At 39.1% G+C, this 15,475-nt stretch overlaps 1 long non-coding RNA gene across 1 annotated transcript; it reads left to right on the top strand.

The window, feature by feature from the left end:
- Positions 1-228: 228 nt before the first annotated feature.
- Positions 229-1,480, top strand: LOC137498383 (uncharacterized). The gene is made up of 3 exons (XR_011017771.1): positions 229-563; positions 886-1,044; positions 1,332-1,480. It is a non-coding gene; the product is annotated as an uncharacterized lncRNA (long non-coding RNA).
- The last annotated feature ends 13,995 nt before the right edge of the window (positions 1,481-15,475 follow it).

Genomic DNA, 15,475 nt, shown 5'->3' with positions numbered 1-15,475 from the left:
TACGTAGATACATACGCATATCTTCATTGCAGACTATTATGCACTGCAGCACTTACTCTGCAGGTCTCTGTGAATTTATTAAACGTCTCCAAAATCATCTGTTTGCAACTTTATCTGTGGCCTGGTTTGGTTATAGGGACCGTGCGAATGGCGAGTGGTGCGCTCTTGCGACTACCTCAGAAAACGTTTGCTGGGGTAAGCTGCAAGCCAGCGCTCGAGTTAGGGGGCTGTCACACAGGCTCGATCGAACGACTGCGATCAACCGACTAAGAAAACAAACCTACAGAGGGCAGTGGCACCAGTCACACAGCATCGATCGTCAGCGATCAACTACGAGCGATGAAGATCGACTGGTTTGTGAAAACAAACGTGTCCGTTTTTCAGTCGCAGTCGTTCGATGATGGCGGACGCAACATAGTCATCTGTTGATGAAATCGAAACATTAATTTGCTTAGTGTATGAAAACAAAGTGGTGTATAATCCTAGACTCCCTGGATATAGTAATAGGGAGACCGTGAATTTTGTATGGCATTCTATAGCGTCGAGAACTGGGACAAAAACTGGTAAGTAATTATTATATTTTTACGATTATCTTATGAATAGTGTTATCTTAGATTATTTATTGATAAAATATATTATACGGAATAGATTGGTAAAAAAAGTTATACTAGGAGAACTAGTAATTATCATTCTTGTAACTTAATTGAAGAAATGTTTGGAAAACATATGCAGTGCTTTCCTAACCTCCATCTCGTACCGGTACCTAATGAAATGAATAGGCCTACCATTGTTCGCTTTAATGACAAATAAGTGTAGGCCTATGCCATAAGTAGGCCTACTACATGTATATTTTCTTTGTCACAATATTCTGATTCATTGTTTCAGGAAAAAGTTGTGCCAAAACAAGGCAAATTCTGAAGGCTGGATATCGAACTTGGAGAGATAACATCCTCCCTCTCCTCCCAGGTTCTGCTGTACAGAAAACATAAAATGGGTCTACTTCAATGCTCTCAACTTTCTGGAACTCTTCATTGCTGGAAAAAGGTACAATTCTGTAATATTTATTTTTAAAAGTAGGCCTACACTACAGACCAGTGTTATAGTTGTGAAAGAGTGAGGGGAAGATTCAGTCTGTAGGCCATAAGTTCCACCCATCTGTTCATTAATTTATCAGATATAACTGAAAGTAATATAATATAATCCAACCTAACAATCATCTTACTAAAATAATTATTGAAAGTAACAATTTCTTAAGCAGAAGGCTTGTGTCCAGACTAAAATATAGCTCCAATTTAGAAGAATTGCATTAATATGTTGTTCATTTTTTTCAGTTCTGTAACAAACACATCTATGGAAGTGGCACCTGATGTGTGAGAGCCTTTTCACCAAGCTGAAATAGAGGAGGAGGAAGCAGAAATAATTTGTGTTGGAGGGGTCTAACTCCTGCAGTTCAGAAATTACTGAAGGGACTTCAACTTCCAGTCCAGTGGCTTCTGCTTCTACAAACAGCTCTGCCAGCAGTTAAAAATAAAAGAAACAGAAATGTGAAAGTGACAGTGACAGTGACAGTGATGTGTTAAGTGAATATTTAGAAAAGATACTGAAAACTGAAAAGAAAATGTAATCAGTGTTATTTTTAGTGTCTTTGTGATGACATGGAAAGAATGAGTGTACTAGGTCGAAGGGTTTTCAAAGTTAAAATTCAGGAACTGTTGTATACAGTGTTAGATCAAGAAAGAATCAAATAAAATTTATGTTCTTGAGAAATGTTCTACTTTTTTAATTAAATCAGTTTTTGTTATACTTATCTATCAATATTTATTTGAATCCTCAGTGAGTTATGTGTATTAGCACCTGATGGGAAAGAACCTTAACTCCAATTTTTTTAAATTATTAGCATTATTACAACATCTTAATTTGTATATTTTATGTGGTAGAACACGTATGGTTTACAAGGAAAGGAGTATTTTGAAATACATGTAGTAGGTCCCTTCTGTGTGTATGTAGTAAGCAGTTGTACAGCACAGGTGGTCTGAAACCAGACCGGCGTATTGATAGTTCTGTCCAAGAGCTGACTTCCTTCTTTTGGTACCTATACTGTTGATCACAACTGCAAACTCATTGCATTAGGTATGTACAGCACAGGTGGTCTGAAACCAGACCAGTGTAAAGACATGAGTAGTTTTGTCCAGGAGCTAACTGTCTTCTTACAGAATACTGTTGAACACAACTGCAAGCTCATTGCATTGGGTTTACTGCATCTATATTCAATGTTGCCTACTAGACTGCCATCCTGGAAGAATACACATCCTAAATACCTATTTGAAATTATCTACCTGTTCCAATTTTGTATTCTCAACCTGACATTCAGTTCTACTACTCTTCCCTACTGCCATCACTTTAGAATTGAAACGACTAATTTTCATGTCATATTCATTGCATCCTTTTTGAAGTTGCAAGATATTAGATTGCACAGTTTCAATAGACCAAGTCGTTTGCATAGGACAAAATTCTTACTAGAGTTATACCTGACAGAATCCCTCCCTGCCATCTTATACCTTTGTAACTTAGGTAGCCTTTATCTCCTCATTCCAAGTACTCTCCTGCCATTGGTACCTGTCTGCACCAGCAATCACTACTTTCATGTCTGTTACTGTACTTATAATTTATTAATAACATATAGGCCTACAGGGGGCATCAAGGTAGACCGATTATTTTATTTCTTGTGCTGTAGATCCATATAAACAATGAAAAACAAAGATGAAAAATTCATTTGTAACTATTTTGACAGGTGTTTCTACCAAAGTTTTGTAGATTTTAATCTACAACATAAAAAAAACTGTATTTTGCGGGATGTGATATTAAGGGGATATGATGGCAGAACATGTACATATTTATAAAAAGTATATCCATATGACAGTTACATGCTTGTAATGAAAGGTTGAGTAGATTAATTACCCTGTAAGTCAATCCAAGATCTTAAAAGACCCATACACCCTACTCTGTCAAACATTAATTTATATAATTGGTATTTACAAACAGTTTTGACAGGCAATGTAAGAAATAGCAAAATTAAATCATTTACCACCTGAGCAACAGGCCTAAATAACATTTTACTGTAGATGGCAATAGTATTTAGTTGTTAGAAAGGCACACTCTTCACTTCTAAAAATAGAAGGCAAGGTGCTTGTTATTAGCACCTATTATTTTTTGCAGTGTTTGGTTCTCATTTTGGGTTAAATTGAAGGCAAAGTTTTCATTTTCCTTGAACTGATTCATAAGGAAAGTATTTCAGGATGGATAGATAGGCTTCGTAGTGTTCATATCAGTAAAGAAGTTACATATGAACAATGCACAGAAAGGCAAAATCAACATTGAGGTAAGAAAGAGAGTCCTACCAGACCTTTGCGGAAAAAGTTGTTACTCTGTACCAAGGAGTTTACCAGTAACTTGGATGGAAGTGCAGGATTTATATTAATTGGTTTATTATTGTCAAGTGAGCAATTAGAGCAGCTTGCCAGTGCGAAGTTTGGGGGGACAGTACTTTATGCTTAGTGATGAGGGTTATAAACAAGACCTTGTGTGTAATTTACATGTAGTTGTGACAAGTATCAGTCTATTACACTGCCAACTTATTAGAACAATATTCCAGAAGCTTTTCCTATAGTTATTAAGCTAGTGTAGAGCACTAGCCTCACCTGAACTCCTCAAGAAATGTACACATATGTGAATACACAGAACCCCAAAGAGAATTTACTTTGGAAGAGATGTCCATAGACAACCTTTCTTCACAGCCATTTGGTAAAATTAGCTGCTTTTGAAGCTGCTGTAGTCTTCAATGATATAAATTAAGACAGGATTGTCATTCTTGCAAAGTTTGGATATGGACCTGGATTCTTTGCACAAAACACAGTAGGCCTACAGAAATTCAGCAACATCTTTGTCATGAAAGCAATATGATACTATTCTGAACATGGCACAATAACAAAGAAGAGGAGAGGCAACAAGAGATTTGCAGAGGATCATGAGGGAGAGAAACAGTGTAAGGAACTCCAATACTTTTATCATTTTCACAATATTCAGAGCATATGTGCATTTTTTTTTCCTTTCAAAATTATTTACAGGATTGTAATGAAACTTGACACATTATTTCTACATTAGGTAATGTAAATTTTGACTGGAAGCATTTCTTGATATGTCTATTGTTTTGGTAGGTGGGATCTCACCAAGTGGTATGGAAAAAAAAAGCTGTTAACCTCCATCAAATAAACACCTCAAAATATCATTTGAAAAGACAGTAACTATGCTCCAAGATCCAGCATCATTAAAACAAATAAGCATAAATGGTATTAGTCTTATATTTGAAGTACAATGAGCCACTGTTGTGAGGCTTTTGTTGGAACTTTCACCCTGTCAAGAATTCTGGCTGTAGTGCTCTATGAATGGCATCACAAATAATAGGAACAAATCCACTGATGTATTGTGAGCAATCCTAAATCCGTATGAGTCACCAATGTCCAGAAACCTGTAGGCCTAAATAAATATATTTCCACTGGTCATTGTAGCACCTTCAAATTATGAATTCAAATTGATGTAGGCTACATAACCGTTTTCAGTCCTTTTTTATCAATACTTTATTAGAATCCTACAGAATGCAAAGAAATGTACCTGCCACTAATCCTTTATTTGATATATTTTGCCACGGACATACAGTAGTTGTTTCGGAGGTGAACATCACTTCTGACTTTAAACCTAAAAAAATCGTTGTGAATATTGAATTTAACGATAGTGTCAGCCTTTCCTCAGAACTTATACTTTTCCTGTAATTTGTTTGCCTGATATTTATTAGTGACTACATTTTTTCCTCTAATTCCTTATACCGTAATTATTGATGAACATTCGGTACTAGTTCCTGAATTTTTCTTCGTCATTCCACAACGAAGGCACACTTTGGTGGAATTCTCCATGGCTCTTTACCTCGTCCACTGCGATCGTCTGGTTCTTTCCTTTCTCCTAATATATTCATAGGTTAGAATCATATTTCCACCCGAATTATCGCTTTCACAACACATTCTTTTTCTCCCGTGAATATGAATACGTCTGTAGCCTGTACGGTACTGGGCGGGAATATCAGCTGTTTCCGTGCAGTCGATCCCTCTCGATCGATGAGCAGTGTGACAAGGTAAATGAATTTAGTCGTTAGTACTCGATGCCAGTTGGTCGCTCTTGATCGTTCGATGCCCTGTGTGACAGCGGGCTTAGTTCATGACGGTGTAAACTGAAAGAATGGAGAGTCGAACGAGTAAAAGTAAACGAAACTTTCACTCATCTCCCAGCAAGGAATTGACATTAACATTTATTGTAGGGGACTTCTCCTTCAAATTAAAATGAACTAGCCTCGTTGTGTTCACCCTGTTTTATTATGAGACATAAGGTGGGTTTTACAGCATGGTAAGCCTCCCAACGTTAGCCAAAAAAGAGAAAGCAATGTCTTCTCAACCCCTGATAGCGTTTGGTACCGAATAAAATGTATCTTTGTTACTGTTAGTTCTCTGCATTGAAAACTTTGAAGTACGTCAGTGAGCAAAATAAAAAGATAAAAGTGTATACACGTGCCCCTCAATGTGACACTACCGGTACCCGTAACGACATATTCCGAATTAATGGCAGATAATACTGAAAATAAAACCTTTCCAATAAGGGAATGGCAGTACTCAGGAATTGCTCATGCCTTGAAATTTTCACAGTGATACTTCCTTTAGGAGAATATACAAACAGTTCACGTAAGTTGATGTTCAAAACATACATTGATATTTGCACTTGGGTGTAGTAGACGTAACTATCTCTAATATTAATTTCACCTTGTTGTGTCACATACGAATACGGTACACTGCTCCGTTTCTCTTGAATAATAGGCTTTCCTTTACACGAAAAGGACACTTAATTTCCAGGAGAGAAAAGCCATTGGGATGAAATACTATCCCGCCTGGACTCGAACACAGCAATGGGTGCTCTACTTTGATACACACTCCCACCTGTTTTACAAAACGGTCATTGAGTTTGCAGTACTCAGCCACCGCAAGTTGTTCAGAGTTCCTACCGTACCTCATCGCAGGTGTGTTAAGGGGTGTGGAAATTAGAAATGACCTTGCAAGCTGATCATAATCACCACTTCTCAGTGTCTTAATCTGATCAGCTTGCTGGCTGGCAGATAAGCGTAATTTTCTTTGTTTGAACCATGCAACACAGCGATATTGAAACCTTGTGTCAAACGCAATTTTGTACATCTGTTCTGTTGTAACTGTAACATTTGCGATATAAAATAGTTGCACATCTTGAGGCAAGAAATTGAGGTAATTCACGGGTTTGATTGATAATTTAACAGCGGGCATTTTTGTAATAAAATAGCACCTATGGACTGCATGGGTATTCCGATTTTGTACTTCGTTCAGACACTTGATCAAATCCTCAATTTTGCTTCGTTCTACAGCATCATCTATAACTTTTTGTAGAATGGAACTTGCCACCACGTAATTTTCACTCTCACATTCGGCTTTGAGCATATCAGTGAGGGCACACTCAATATGTTTTTACTCGTTGGTACAAACACGTTTTATTGAAAGTGGTTGATTCTGTTTGTTCAGCAACGTGGACGTATGGTTTCAATAGTTCTGCTATCTTCTCTCCTTTCGAATATAGATCCTTACGAGCACACTTAGGTTTATTTTTTCCATTGCTGCACTATGGTTGTTTTGGAGGAGTCCCTCTCGGAGTTAATAAAGGAACACAAAGCAGCAATGTCCTTACAGCGTTTCGACTGACCTGCTTTTCATCCACAATCACCGTCAACAATGTTCCTGTTATTATCAATGTGAAAATAAATAAAAATACTTATAATGAGGAATTATTTATCGCATCACCTTTAGGAATTAAGTTTGTTATAATCTTTGAACCATCTCATCATAATTCACAGCTTATCCCGCCTGCACAGTGGAAGTACACTCAAGAAGTTGTCGCCTTGAATAGCGGGTCGGTTGTCCTTCCTCACTCATTATTTAAAAAGTGAAAATCTGTCGGGATTTGAACCACAGTCACCGGAACTTGAAGCAAGCCGCTCGCTACCTCCTTTATAATAAAGTAGAATAACTGAGAAAAATTGGCTTGCTTTTACTATGTTAGCTTAGCCGCTAGCCTCTGACTTTAGTGACCGTGGTTTGAACCCCAGTGTCACTGAAGTGCAATGTTCAGTTGAAAGAATTGTGTTTCAGGAAAGGCATCCGACTCTAAATTCATGATTACAACTCTTACAGGACTCAGTGTATGTAATGGCCCCGCGCAATGATTCAATAATTTATGACTAAAGTTATTGTGAATAAATAATTAATTAACAATTTCCCGAAATAGGAAGAAAATATAGTAAATACCTTAATTTCAACGTTGTATGGTGAGTGATTAATACTCGTTTCCCTTAGACATTTGCAGTATATTTCTTGCCCTAACCTTTCCTTCACGTCAAAGACATGGTTACTGCTATTTAAATCTGCACCTTTCTTTAGCGTGGATTCCCGGAAATAATCTGAGTGTTGCACTGTCTGAAACCCTACATAAATTATAGCGGTCGCTGCTACAGTCGAACCATTACTGTCCGGCTTTACCTATTTATTTTACAATCACAAGTCAAAGCTTACTGCTCTGGTTGTAATGAACTGCACTGTCAATGGTCTCGTGAGTGCCCCATCAAACGACTGCAGCTGCTTCCGTTAGGGGCGCTAGCTACTAAAAATCTCGTGCGCGCACGGTCCCTATATACCTCTTATCTTCAAACCATTAGAAACTGAGTCTAAACATAGTCTTGACCGAGTCCAATATTCTCCTAGATCACCTAATGTAATCCACTCGCCTTACGTGACTCCATCACGCAAGCCGGCTTATCCGTACGGCTTCACTACTCGAGTTCGTTCCTAACTTAGCCTTTATCTCCTCATTCCGAGTACCCTCCTTTCATTATTCCCACCTGTTTGTACCAGTGAATATTCTTGTCACTTTCACGTCTGTTACTTCTATTTAATCAATACGATAAAATGGAATGGCGTATGGCTTTTAGTGCCGCGAGTGTCCGAGGACATGTTCGGCTCGCTAGATGCAGGTCTTTTGATTTGACACCCGCAGGTGACCTGCGCGTCGTGATGAGGATGAAATGATGATGAAGACGACACATACACCCAGCCCCCGTACCAGCGAAATTAACCAATTAAGGTTAAAATTCCCGACCCTGCCGGGAATCGAACCCGGGACCCCTGTGACCAAAGGCCAGCACGCTAACCATTTAGCCATGGAGATATCCTGAGCCTACCCAGCTTTCATTCCCCTAAAACAAAGCTGGTCTGAGAACTCCGACGTAAAGATAGTTTCACCGGCTGAGTTGGTCGTGTGGTTAGGCGCACGCAGCTGTCAGCTTGCATTCAGAAGATAGTGGGTTCGAACCGCACTGTCGGCAGCCCTGAAGATGGTGTTCCGTAGTTTCCCATTTTCACACCAAGTAAAAGCTCTACCTTAATTAGCCTAAGGCCACGGTCGCTTCCTTCCCACTCCTAGCCGTGAGACCTATATGTGTTGGTGCGACGTAAAGCCAATTGTAAACGTGTCTCAATGCAGTAACAATAGAAATAGTAAGTTTACGTGACTAGGAACTTAACTTGCTAGTAGTAAACTAATTTTAAAAATCCTTAGCCATAACTAATTTGATTGATGCAGACGTTGACCACATACCGCACCTAAGCAGTTAAATAGAGAAGAACTAACCCATTTGGCTGTATAATCTCCATATGCAGGCATCAATGGCCCTCTTGACGGCTTACCGTCACCCAGCCAATACGGGAGAGTTCTCCTTGAAGAAAACATGGGAAGGTCTTGGAGGGAGGAACTTACTGACTAGGGAAACAACAAAACACAATGAATAACGACCATATAGGTGCAGTAAAATGTCTTGTAAATCAATCAAAAACTTGAAGAGAGGAGGAAACAAAAGGCACACACTTGCAATAAGAGTGGGCATCTTAACGATCCTTGCCGGGCATGTCTCGACAATGAGACATCCCACAGGACACTGACCTGTGCCCTGCCAAGTAACGTAGACATAGTCCAGTTCCAAACCCAACAGTCTGGTCCCCCAAGGAACCGGCAGTTTTATTTCCTTTCTTCTCTTTTATTTTCTTTTTCAGAGCAGAAAAGATGAAATGCTTCATTTAATACTTTAAAATAAACGGAGTCATGTCCTTAAAACAGTGTATGTAGTGCAATTAGTACAATGTGCACCACCGGGCGAGTTGGCCGTGCGGTTAGGCGCGCGCAGCTGGGAGCTTGCATCCGGGAGATAGTGGGTTCGAGCCCCACTGTCGGCAGCCCTGAAGATGGTTTTCCGTAGTTATCCATTTTCACACCAGGTAAATGTTGGGGCTGTACCTTAAATAAGGACAAGGCCACTTCCTTCCCACTCCTAGCCCTTTCCTACCCCATCGTTGCCATAAGACCTATCTGTGTCGGTACGACGTAAAAGCTAATTGTAAAAAAAAAAGTACTTGGAGTAAAAATGAGGAAAAAAAACAACAAAATACTTTCAGTGCTATCTTACGGCTGCGTGACCGAACTGCGCAGCCAAATCTCTCGGCGTCTGCTCCACTACGTTGTAATTATGTAACGCTACACGTACTGACATGTTTCAAGTCATTTTCTGTATATTTCGTAGGAATGATAATGTGACTGTTTTCATTACATTGCTCGTTGCTAATTTTTAATTGTCTTGTAGTTTTTGTTTCTTGTTTTAATGTAGAGTTCTTTATTTTTCTTCTCCTCTTGTTATATTGCCAACGGCCGTAGCCGTGTTGAAACACCGGATCCCGTGAGATCACCGAAGTTAAGCAATATTGGGCGTGGTCAGGAGTTGGATGGGGTGTCACGCGCTGTTGGTGGGGGGTAAGGAAGTGGAAGAGCGGAAAGGAGCTGGCCACCCTACCGCACGTAAACTCCGGCTCAGGAACACCTCTGCGGAGGTTCGGACCTGCCTTCGGGCAGAATAACCCTTACCCTACCTTGTTACATTGAAATTATAACATTATCTTCGTATTATTATTATTATTATTCCTGTTCCTGGCCTTTACCTTTTAACCTGGGGTCGTCACTTCGAATGTATTCACCCCAGTTTTACGGCAGGATTGTTTGCCAAACTTATGTAGAAGGATCTTTTAACTATTCTGTGCCTCTGTGGTGGCTTGTGGTGCGTTAAGTTCTGTGCAGGTGAAGATGTGTACTGAGACAAAGACAAATACCCAGCCCCAAGCCAGAGGAATTAACTATATGCAGTTAAAATCCCAACCCAACCAGGAGTCAAACTCGAGTCTCTCTGAACCGAAGGCCAGCACGTTGACCATTGAGCAAAGGAACCAGGTTATAGTACTATGTACTTGTTGTTGAGTCATCAGTCAATAGACTGGTTTGATGCAGCTCTCCATGCCATCCTGTCCTGTGCTAACATTTTCATTTCTGCAAAACTGCTGCATCTTACATCTGCTCTAATCTGCTTCTCATATTCATATCTTGGTCCACCCCTACCGTTCCTACCCCCTACACTTCCCTCAAAATGCAACTGCCCAAGTCCTGGGTGTCTTAAGATGTGTCCTATCATTCTATCTCTTCTTCTCGTCAAATTTACCCAAAACGATCTCCTCTCACCAATTCGATTCAATATCTCATCATTCATGATTCGATCTATCCATCTCACCTTCAGCATTCTTCTGTAACACCACATTTCAAAAGCTTCTATTCTCTCTCTTTCTGAGCGAGTTATCGTCCATCTTTCACTTCCATACATTGCCACGCTCAAAAAGAAAGTCTTCAAAAACATTTTTTTTTCTGTATCAATATCCGAAGTGAGCAAATTTCTTTCCTTGAGAAAGGCCTTCCTTGCTTGCGCTAGCCTGCATTTTATGTTCTCCTTCCTTCTGCCATCGTTAGTTATTTTACTACCCAAGTAACAATATTAACCTACTTTCTTTAAGACTTCATTTCCTAGTCTAATATTTCCTGCATCACCTGACTTCGTACGAATGCACTCCATTACTTTTGTTTTGGACTTATTTATTTTCATCTTGTACTCCTCCCCCAAGGACTCCATCCATACCATTCAGCAACTTCTCCAGATCAAAAATAACAATATCATCGGCAAATCTCAGTGTTTTGATTTCCTCTCCTTGGATTGTGATCCCCGTTCCAAATTCCTCTTTAATTTACTTTACTGCGTGTTTCATATAAACATTGAAAAGGATGGGGGACAAACTGCAGCCTTGCCTCACTCCTTTCTAGATTGCTGCTTCTTTTTCAAAGCCCTGGGTTTTATCACTGCAGACTGATTTTTATAGATTGTCGATAATTCTTCTTTCCCGGTACCTGATCCCGATCACCTTCAGAATCTCACATAGCTTGGTTCAATCAATATTATCAAGTGCGTTTTATAGATCTACGAACGCCATGTATGTGGGCCTGCCCTTCTTAATTCGATCCTCTAAAATCATACGTAAAGTCAGGATTGCTTCACGCGTTCCTACATTTCTTCTGAAGTCATATTGATCTTCTCTCAACTCAGTTTCAACTTGTCTTTCCATTCTTCTGTAAATAATAAGTGTTAGAATTTTGCAGGCGTGAGAAACTAAACTAATGGTGCAGTAGTTTTCACACTTGTCAACACGGCTTTCTTGGGAATATGTATAACAACATTCTGCCGAAAATCGGATGGCACTTCACCTGTCTCATACAACTTGCACACTAAATAGAATAACCTCGCCATGCTGCTTTCTCCTAAAGCAGTCAGTAATTCAGGTGGAATGCCATCTATTCCAGATGCTTTGCTCCTATATATGTCCCGCAAAGCTCTGTAGAATTCTGACCTCAAAATTGGGTCACCCATTTAATCAACATAAACAGCCTCTCCTTGTTCCAGAACAATATCATCTACGTCCTTACCTAGATAGAACTGTTGGATTTGTTCCTGCCATCTTTCTGTCTTGTCTTCTTTCCCTAGAAGATCTGAGCTCTTAATATTCATACACCTAGTATTCCTTTCTCCAAAGGTTTCCTTGATTTTCCTGTACGCAGCATCTACCTTTCTTAGGATCATACAAATTTCAACATCCTTGCACTTCTCCTTCAGCCATTCTTCCTCAGCTGCCCTGCACTTCCTATCCACTTCATTCTTTAATAGCCTGTATTCTTTTCTGCCCTCTTCATTTTTTGCATTTTTGTAATTTCGTCGTTCATCGATCAGGTCTAGTATCTCTTGAGTTACCCATTGATTCTTATTGGATCTTTCCTTTCTTCCTAACATCTCTTCAGCAGCCCTACTGACCTCATTGTTCATGACTGTCCATTCTTCTTCTACTGTGTTTCCTTCAGCCTTTCCATTTAGTCCTTATGCAACATGCTCCTTGAAACAATCCTTCACACTCTTTTCTTTCAACTCGTCTAGATCCGATCTCACCGGATTTCTTCCCTTCTTCAATTTCTTCAACTTCAGATGGCATTTCATGACCAACAAGTTGTGATCAGAGTTCACGTCTGCTCCTGGGAAAGTTTCGCAATCCAACACCTGGTTTCTGAATCTCTGCCTAATCATAATGCAGTCTATTTGATACCTTCCACTGTTTCCAGGTCTCGTCCATGTGTACAGCTAGCATCTGTGGTGTTTGAACCAAGTATTAGGAAGGGCTAAATTGTGATTGGTGCAGAATTCAACCAGCTGACATTCTATTTCGTTCCTTTGCCCAAATCCGAATTCTCCTACTGCATTACCTTCTCTTCTTTGGCCTACCACTGCATTCCAGTCTCCCATCACAATTAAATTCACGTCACCTTTTACATATTGTATTAAAACTTCTATCTTTTCACATATTCTTTCGATTTCCTCATCATCCGCTGAACTAGTAGGCATATAGAGTTGCACGCACTATTGTAATGGGCGTTGGTTTGGTGTCTATCTTGACAACAATAATGTACTATGTATTTATGAATGTGAAAAAATATCAGAATCATTCTTTCGAAGATATATCAATAATGACTCGTCTTACCAGAAAAATAAATTTGAACGCAAAAGTTGAAATTGTACAGGACTGCCTACAAATTTTGTTATATATCCTACGCACAATTTTTGGAATAAATAATCCTGTGGTTTCTTGTGCAAAATACTCGTAGGAGCTTTGGAGATACCTCTGATTTGTAGCCTCCTTCATCTGTATATACATTCTACTCAATCCATACCCATCATTCCATTATATTTGTGTTGATACTTCCGCATACAGACGGATAGAAATAAATCAGAGGGTGGAGTTCATCATTATTATCCGTATCCGAAACAAAAACGAAGTGTCGGCCGAAAATTCGAAATGTACGGACAGTAAGACTACGTAATTAAAAATAAGTCAGATAAGGCTCGAATAATTCTTGTCGGCAGAGATAAACTATCGTAAATGTAATTTCATTTACTTCATAGGAGAACTGAAAGAAGCTGCTGAGGCGCATATGCTATTACCTATTTAAGGCAAGTCGAATCGACGGTTCTGACCAGGGCAAACTATCGTAAGAGCCAATAAGATAAGGAGTGCGGTGGACGGCGTAAGGCTGAACTGTTGTATCATAACTTACCGTTGTTTATGGCTGATTTCCCCTTGCAAACACGATAGCATCACATAACTTATATTCATTCCTGCAAAACATACAATAGTTTACCCATAAGTAGTCACGACCAAACCAGCATGCGGTAAAATCTCAAAATAGTAGTTTTTGCATTTACGATACTTTACCTCCATGTTCAAGATACGGTACTGCCATCTATGGAGAAAAATTTTTCTAGGCCTAGGGTACGTATATGTCGCAAATTACTCTCTAAAATATTTTCACAGTTTTAATCACAATTCGTTATCTTTTCTTCTTATCCTTGACATCGAATAAACCGTGCAGGTCCGTAAAAAATGCATTGGGGTCCGTATCCGACCAGTGTCCGTCATTTGAAGACCCCTGATATACATTGAATCCAACTTTGATTTCTTAAGTTCCACAATCGCGAAACTTGAAAAGGAAGGTGTATCGCTTTCGTCGTCTCTGCAGGACATGACTGAAGTCTGTGAGTAGCTTCAGAATTCTCTTGGAGAGCCAGAAAAAGAAGTTTAGGCGAAATTAACGAAAGTCTTATCAAAGAATCCGGGATACAATAAACTTTTGCAAATAAGTATTGTTCTTAGTGGGATCGGAGATATAGAGCCCGACAAAGAAGAATTTTCGTTGCCAGAAATTGCGTGTTTTAAGTATTGTAACGGTTCAAATCCCGTTACAACATGATATCTGTATTATTATTATTATTATTATTATTATTATTATTATTATTATTATTATTATTATTATTATTATTATTATTATTATTTATCAGTGTTATTATTATTATTATTATTATGTCGGCATTATTACTTTATCTGTGATATTATTACTATTATTGTAACGATTATTTTTGTTCAATTCAATTCTGCAATGCTTGTCGCTTGCGTGATTGTAGTCAAATTGTTACATATATATGTATGTGTAGATTAACATTAAAAACATGTACAGTAAGAGTTGCTTTATATCAGATGTGGATGTAGTGTGTGCAATAACTTGTGACATTGTAATATTGCGAAATACTGCTGGAGTAACTGCAGAATCATTGCTACGTCATCGTGTGCACTTAGCGGTGAGCTCACTTCGTGGGAGTTACCTAGGGTGCCGACGGCGATTTCACCATTGTATGTAACATTTGTCGCGATGTGAGAGTAGGTCATAGTTATTTCTGGAGATTGCGTAGGTGTGTCAACCAACGTCTATAAAATGTAGCTGTATCTTGTAGCGTCAGTCATTAATCAAACGGAAGGTGAAGAGAGAAGAAGTAAAGTGGAAGGTGAACAGTGATGGTGTCAAGTGGAAGGTGAGACCTCAGTCGGTCAGTTCAGTTAGAGGGATACACTTACCATGAAGGCATACAGGACAGACTTACAAAGAAGTACTCTCGATGGAGAAGAAGCAGTCACATGGATACTGAGTTGTCAGTGAAACAAAAAGGATACATCACCAAATTAGGCTTGATACATATACAGTAAACACCAGATCAAAGGAATACGTCATAATTACACTCAAAGTGTTGACGGTACAGTCAAGTGAACCAGTGAGGGATAAATTTCGTGTGTAATTGTTTAATGTCCGGTGAAAAAGAATCCAAACTCATGCCTAGTTTCTTTCAGTTGCAATGTCATAATTTTATATTCTCATCTGTTTAATCGCAGCAGTTCTCACTATTTTTATTGAAATTATCTCAATCAGATTTGTATGTCTTTAAAATTACTAAAGGAGTTAGAAACTTCTCATTGTGGCGCCCAACGTGGGGCTCGAATACATTCAGAACTTG

This window comes from Anabrus simplex, chromosome 2 (genome assembly GCF_040414725.1).
Source record: "Anabrus simplex isolate iqAnaSimp1 chromosome 2, ASM4041472v1, whole genome shotgun sequence".
NCBI lineage: Eukaryota > Metazoa > Arthropoda > Insecta > Orthoptera > Tettigoniidae > Anabrus > Anabrus simplex.
The sequence above is the reverse complement of the archived record's forward strand: the minus strand, read 5'-3'. Positions and strand labels throughout refer to the sequence as shown.